This window comes from Laccaria bicolor, genomic scaffold (assembly GCF_000143565.1).
Source record: "Laccaria bicolor S238N-H82 LACBIscaffold_220 genomic scaffold, whole genome shotgun sequence".
Lineage (NCBI taxonomy): Eukaryota > Fungi > Basidiomycota > Agaricomycetes > Agaricales > Hydnangiaceae > Laccaria > Laccaria bicolor.
In genome coordinates, this window is record NW_001890078.1 from 2662 (window position 1) to 9478 (window position 6817).

Consider the following 6817-nt stretch of genomic DNA (forward strand, 5'->3'; position numbering starts at 1 on the left):
GTAATGAAAAAAGCGGACACTACAAACCATTGTAGTCTGAAAAAGCGGACACTATTAACTTTTATAATGAAAAAAGCGGACACTACAAACCATTGTAGTCTCAAAAAGTGGACACTACTAACTTTTGTAGTCTCAAAAAGCGGACACTATTAACTTTTGTAGTCTCAAAAAGTGGACACTATTAACTTTTATAATGAAAAAAGCAGACACTACAAACCATTGTAGTCTGAAAAAGCAGACACTACTAACTTTTGTAGTCTCAAAAAGCGGACACTACAAACCATTGTAGTCTGAAAAAACAGACACTACTAATTTTTGTAGTCTCAAAAAGCGGACACTATTACTTTTGTAATGAGAAAAGCAGACACTACTAATTTTTGTAGTCTTTGTCTGACCTTTGTGGTCTATGCCCAACTTTTGTAGTCTATGTCCGACTTTTGTAGTCTTTTTTGTAGTCTATTAGTAAACTTTGTAGGCTATAACTTACTTTTGTAGTCTGTCAGTGTCAATTACCCTTTTAGGGCATGTACCTTCCTTTTTGGGAGAAATTTCCCACGATACAATAGTTGTAGCCCCTTCTCTTAGCTTTCTAAATCTGTTGAAATCATGTTGTTTAGTGTTCTTTTCATGAAGAAAAATGCAAAAAACAAAAAAAAACGCGGCACTTTTGAAAACCTTTTACCTTATATCTCCACAATGGAAGCACTTTAGGACATAATTCCAACTGATTCTGGAAGCTATGGTAAAGAGCTACAACTTTTGTTTGTTTACCATTTTTGGAAATTTGTCATGTGACTACCCTCCCAATGACCCATTGGATGGACCATAATAGCTATTTCATTGCTATCATGGAATATAATGAAAAATCATAATGATATCCCTGGGGGCAGATATGAAATTGGAATGAAATATTGAGATACTCAATGAAAAATCCCAATGAAAGCTGTGGAATATTCAATGAAAGTGCACATCATTAATTATGAAAGAAGCAATGAATACATATAACCTAGCTAATGAAATATTTATTGAAATGCATAATGAAAGCACCCAGAATTGATAATGAAATATTCAATGAAAGCGCACAGCATTAATTATGAAAGAGGCAATGAATACACCTGACCTAGGGAATGAGATATTTATTGAAATTGCACAACATTAATTATGAAGAGTACAATGAAAGCATCCAATATTCCTAATGAAATATTCAATGAAAGTGCACACAATTAAATATGAAAGAGGCAATGAATACACCTGACCTAGGGAATGAGATATTTATTGAAATTGCACAACATTAATTATGAAAAGTACAATGAAAGCATCCAATATTCCTAATGAAATATTCAATGAAAGCGCACACCATTAGATATGATAGAGGCAATGAATACACCTAACATAGTGAATGAAATATTTATTGAAATCACACAGGATTAATCATGAAAAAAGCAATGAAAGTGCCCAAAATTCCTAATGAAATATTCAATGAAAGTGCACACCATTAATTATGAAAAAGGCAATGAATACACCTAACCCAGTGAATGAAATACCTATTGAAAGCGCACAGGTTTAATTATGAAAAGCACTCTGTGGCCTTGCCTATATCTTATGAAAAGAACATAGGTTTTATGAGAAAGAAAACACAGGACACATCTATGAAATGCCTTTCATAAAACTTGTGGACTTATACACACAGCTCTGCAGGCAATTGCCTTAGTTTTATCATAAAAGTGGTAGCCACCAGTCGCATCAACACATTCATTGAACATCCCGACAAAGGCGACCCCCCGTCCTGGTGGGTCATTACTACTCCGAACGCGGGCTACATCCTGACCGCTCCCATCGGCATTCGTCATATTCAAGCGAAGGCGGATGGCCACTTTGGACTGGACGACTGCACCCTCCACCCCCAGATGTACGTCAAAAGTTTCGAGTATATCTGCTGCATCCCCATACGCGATCAGTCTCGCCACATGTTGTGGTGGACACCCAATCCCGAAGATTGCCCTATCATTCCCAATTCGCCTTTCTCAGTCACTATTCATGTACTCAAGCCGGAACTGTTGAACGGGTACAAGGATCTCCGCGACAAATATGTTGGTCTGATCGGAAAACGTGAGGGACGCGACCGCTCCCCTCTCGCGGGTCTTTTGGTCACTGCGATGTGTCAAGCTCTCAATAGGCTTCGTTCATTTGGGATGACCTACAAGGAGATATTGCTGGCCGTCGCAGAGTTCCAAAGAGCAGTCCTTGACATACACGCATGGATCAATTTTATCGACGTTTATCAACCACGTCTTTTTCCCAGTCCCAATGGCGTGGTCAAGTACGAGGCCAATCAGAAATTGATGGGAGCATTTACGGAAAAGGTCCAGGTCGCTCAACAACTCCAAGCGATGGGAATCCCTGTGTGGTTAATCCGCCCTTCATTCCATATCCTCCCAACCATGAATGTCAACTTCTCAACCCCCCAGCTACATTGTGATAAGATTGTTCTGCACCATTTCAAGGATGGGCAGGGCAATTTAGATCCATACCCTGTTCTGGCGACTGGTCCGCCATTGACCGAACTTTACAGGTGGACCCAATGTATAGGCTGTGCGATCATGGATCTTCAAGACGTCACTGCAATCGATCGACAGGATTTTATCAAAGGAAATGCCAGTATTGGAGGAGTTCGAGATGCATGTATGTTTCCAGCTTGTAATGATGCAACCTACTGACCAAGCCTCATCGAAGATTCTATTCCTGTACCCTCTGCTCCCGCGTTGTCGTCCGTGGGGAAAGTTGGCCCATCTGGTTCGTTCTTTTCTAATTCTTTCTATGTAACTTTGGAGTCTCATATCCACCTGTCTTTCAGCTTATCTCTTACCATCCAGTGGCGGCCAACAACCCTCATCATCCTCGAAAGGTGGGGCTCGCTATTCTAACCTTAGCATGGGACAACAAACCTCATCATCATCGAAAGGTGTGTCTCACTATTCTAAGCTTAGCATGTGTACTAATTGTGAACTCTCGCAGTTCTGCTCTCGGTGGCCTCTCAGCAGCTGTCCCAACGCCCCTCGGTACCTTCCATCCAACCAGTCATGCCCAACCCAACACGTCATGGTGGTCCTGGACCTTCGAAGCGTCCTCGCATAGCTGAGGCAAATGTTGCTGATGTCGACTCTCCCTTCATGCCTGTCCCCGTTCCCACATGGGCCAACGCTTTACGCAACTTGGATACCGATCGTTGTCGTTTGAGACGCCAGCCGGGAGATGTGGGCATCGGATACAAATACCCTAAACCCGATATCTTCTTGAACTCCAAGAATCGCGCTTTGTACACCGCTACTTGGCTGGCAGTCCGGGCTCATCATGCATACATGCTGGCAATGGGAACGAAGTTACCGCCACCTATCACTGCCCAGCAATGGCGGAATTTCCTCATGAGAATCATTCCCTTCCTGGATGCCGATGACATTGATCATGCAGCGGATCTTGATGATACTACTTCCGTACCGTTGCCTCCCCAGCCTGTCACGAAAGGGAAACAGAGAAAGGTCGGTGGCTCGTCCCGAAAGAAGCACATCAAGAAATCAAATTCGTACCTAGACGAAATCCCTTTGCGAAACACCCTGATCGATCGGGTGGTTTTTTATGACACGACCATACAGCTGGGCACAACACAGGAGCTTGAGCAGGTGTTAACCCCAGAGGTTACGCAGGAGATTCTCTGGGAACTCTGCCACATGAGTTTCCGGTTTGAACTCTTGAGCATGGATGCTCTCCTGGCGGACACCCTGTACCGTGGCCGGGAGGGTGTCACAGACGAAGCAGTGGCGAGGTCTCGCGTGGAGCAACTTCTCACCGTATTCCCTATGTTGGGGGATGTGCTCAGTTCTTTTATGATCAACGAAATCCCCAATCGCGACTTGGGTTTGACTTCATTTGATCTGGAAGAACATAACCGACATCTGGTGGCGCTCTCGAAGTTGATGTGTCCATGGAAGGGCTGCCCGGATTCAATAAGAGATGCTAGCCGCCTTCTGATAGAGGCACATGTTCAGGCACTGGAAGAAGCGTGTACGAGCTTTTACTGCCAGTCATTCTTCGACAACTTCGGTCGTGCTCCCATCATCCCTTGTCGCCTTCCTCCTCGTTCTCTTGCACGCCCGGCGCCGGTCACCTTTGCAGATTCAGTCACTGCCTCTTCGTAGTTTTTGTACTTCGCATATTTCTCGGACTTTGTTGTCATGTCGGCCTCGTTGTTGTTCTTGTTATCGCCGCATGACATGTAATATGATCTTGTGTTTGCTTTTGCACCCGGTTCTTTGGGGGTTTAGTGGTGTACGTGGGTAAGCCTTGCTTTGTGTTCCCCTCACCTCCTTGCTTGTTGGGCTTGCAAAATCTATGGCTTTCAACAAAAGCCGTTACTTGGGCAAGGCTGGGATTGCTATTGGGTCTCCGTCATTGAAGAAGAAGTCCTCAGGTCATACTTGGGCATCTACCAGTGACTCTAATGTCTCACGTCGTCCTTATGGGTTGCCAGGCATTCAGATATTACCTAGGAAAGACTTGACCACTCCTCTTGGGTCATTTGTTCAGATTGCAATGCCCACTGGGGCTGATTTGCATGAGGCTGCTGCTGCTGCTGCTGCTGCTGAGGATAGTTTATCTGAGTCCTCTGGTGGTGACTCTGAGGATTCTGGTGATGTTTCTGCCAGTGATGTCCTTCAGCCTTTGGTATTTCCTGCAGAACAAGCTTCCCCAAAGAAGAGATTAGACAAAAAGTTGGCCTTGTGGAGGAACTGGGCTCTGAAACTGATCCCAGAACTATTGGATCCTTATCTGGGCTTGTTAAGGGAGTCTGAAAATTTAAAGAACATAGATAGAAGGTTACCTCATTGTTCTTGTGATGGGACTGGGCATAAAATGAATGTTATTGCTGTGTTTTTTGATAGTGAGTTGCTTTTTGGTTAAGATATCAACTTGTAATAACTGATCGCTTCTTCCATCTAAGAACTAGTTTCTGTGGAAGTTTGTTCCTGCTCTGCTGTTTTTCAGCTCTTGGCCATGGGTTTGTTTCCTGCTTCACCCCTTCGACCAACATTAGCTGTGGATTTGAATATGCTGGACTTTGTTAATGAGCTGTTTGTTTGTTCTCCTCCAAACACTACTGCATGGTGTGACTCACTTGAGGCATTTCTGAGTTCTCGTACATATAAGCTTGAGAGTAGAGATGCCATAAGACGTTGCTTTGGAAATGCACTACAGTGGTATGGCAATCTCATTGCCCAGAAAGAACTTTTGATCTCTGGGGTTATAAATGAGGGCCGTCTAAAATACCTTGCAGAGGCTGGGTCTTCACTTGAATCAGATAATATAGAGGGAAACAAAAACTATGAACCTCCCCCTTCGTCTAGTCCTACTTCAGTGGCAGATGAGGCTAGTGATGACTCTGATGAGTCTCATGAGAGTAAGAATACTACAAATGGTGAATCAGATCTTCAGCGTCCAAGTGAATACTTGCGGAAACGGTGCCCTCTCTGTTTTGGTGGGGATAATCCACATGACCCAAATTTTATGTAAGTGAGGTTTTGTAATTGGTCAATAATATGTTCTAATGACTGGTACATTTCAAGGGCTGATATCATTGTATGCATTGATGCTTGTTTTACTCACAAGAGAAGAAACCCTGCAAAAGGTGGGGCAAAGGGACCTGAAAATCTGCATCCTGATACAGTATTTGTGCCTGAGAAATATGTAATGGAGATGAAGGCTTTAGTTGAGACAGTTCGACCAGAGAAGTCAAAAGGAAAAGAAAAAGCTAATGTACCATCTGATGGACAACCAGCTGAAGACTTGTACGAACCTGGCATGAAGGTCCCTGTCTCAGCTTTGGAGGGATGCCTGGCCTCCTTTATTGCAGCAGATGAGAGAAGAACTAAAGCCAGCACACAGTTCTTTGCAGATACAGGTCTTATGGCCATGCTGTGTCGTCATGACCATGTTCTCTGGCTAGTAAACATGACTACTGCTGGAGAACGCCAATACTATGCTCTGGTATTGATAAAAATGCTATTTATGAATTTGCCTTTATCAATGACAGTTGGAATTTTGTATGACATTGGATGCCAGTTGGAGAGAAGTTGCCAAATCTGGGGGTTTCTTGAGGAATTCATGGCAAGAATCCTTTTTGCACTTGCGGTTTTCCATGCATATGGTCACCAGTGGCCCTGCCAACTTGTTTATCATCCTCGTAAATGTGAAGGGTTTGGCCTCTCAGATGGTGAGGGTTGTGAATGTTTCTGGAGTGCTATCAAGTTATTAATCCCTTCAATGCGTGTGGCAGGGGTAAGTGTCCATCTCATATATATGTGAAGATAATCTGATAATTGAGCCAAATAGTTCTATCATCGGCTGTTTACCATTGATACTCAGGTCAAGCATCTGGATGAAAAGTCTTTCAATATGATGGGTAAATGGCTTCAACGCAAATGGTTGACTTGCTTGGAAAGAAAAATTGAGGCTGAAGAAATTCTCAATGAACTTGGGTTTGAAATTTCTTTGCTTGAAAATGAATGGAAGCAGCAAGTGGCTGCACAGACCAAGCCCTTGGCATGACAATCAAAGAATATTGCAAATATTGCAATTAAGGAAATTTTGGCATTATATACTGCAAAGAAAAGTTTTGCAACAGAGTTGGGAGGGCTTGATGACCAGCTAATTTCAGGGGCCTATGAGGATGATATGTCAGTGGAAGATGTTTTGGCTGCATGTAAAGCAATCATGAAGAAGCAAGGTGTGATTGATGCAAATATAAAGACAAAGAAGAAAAGGC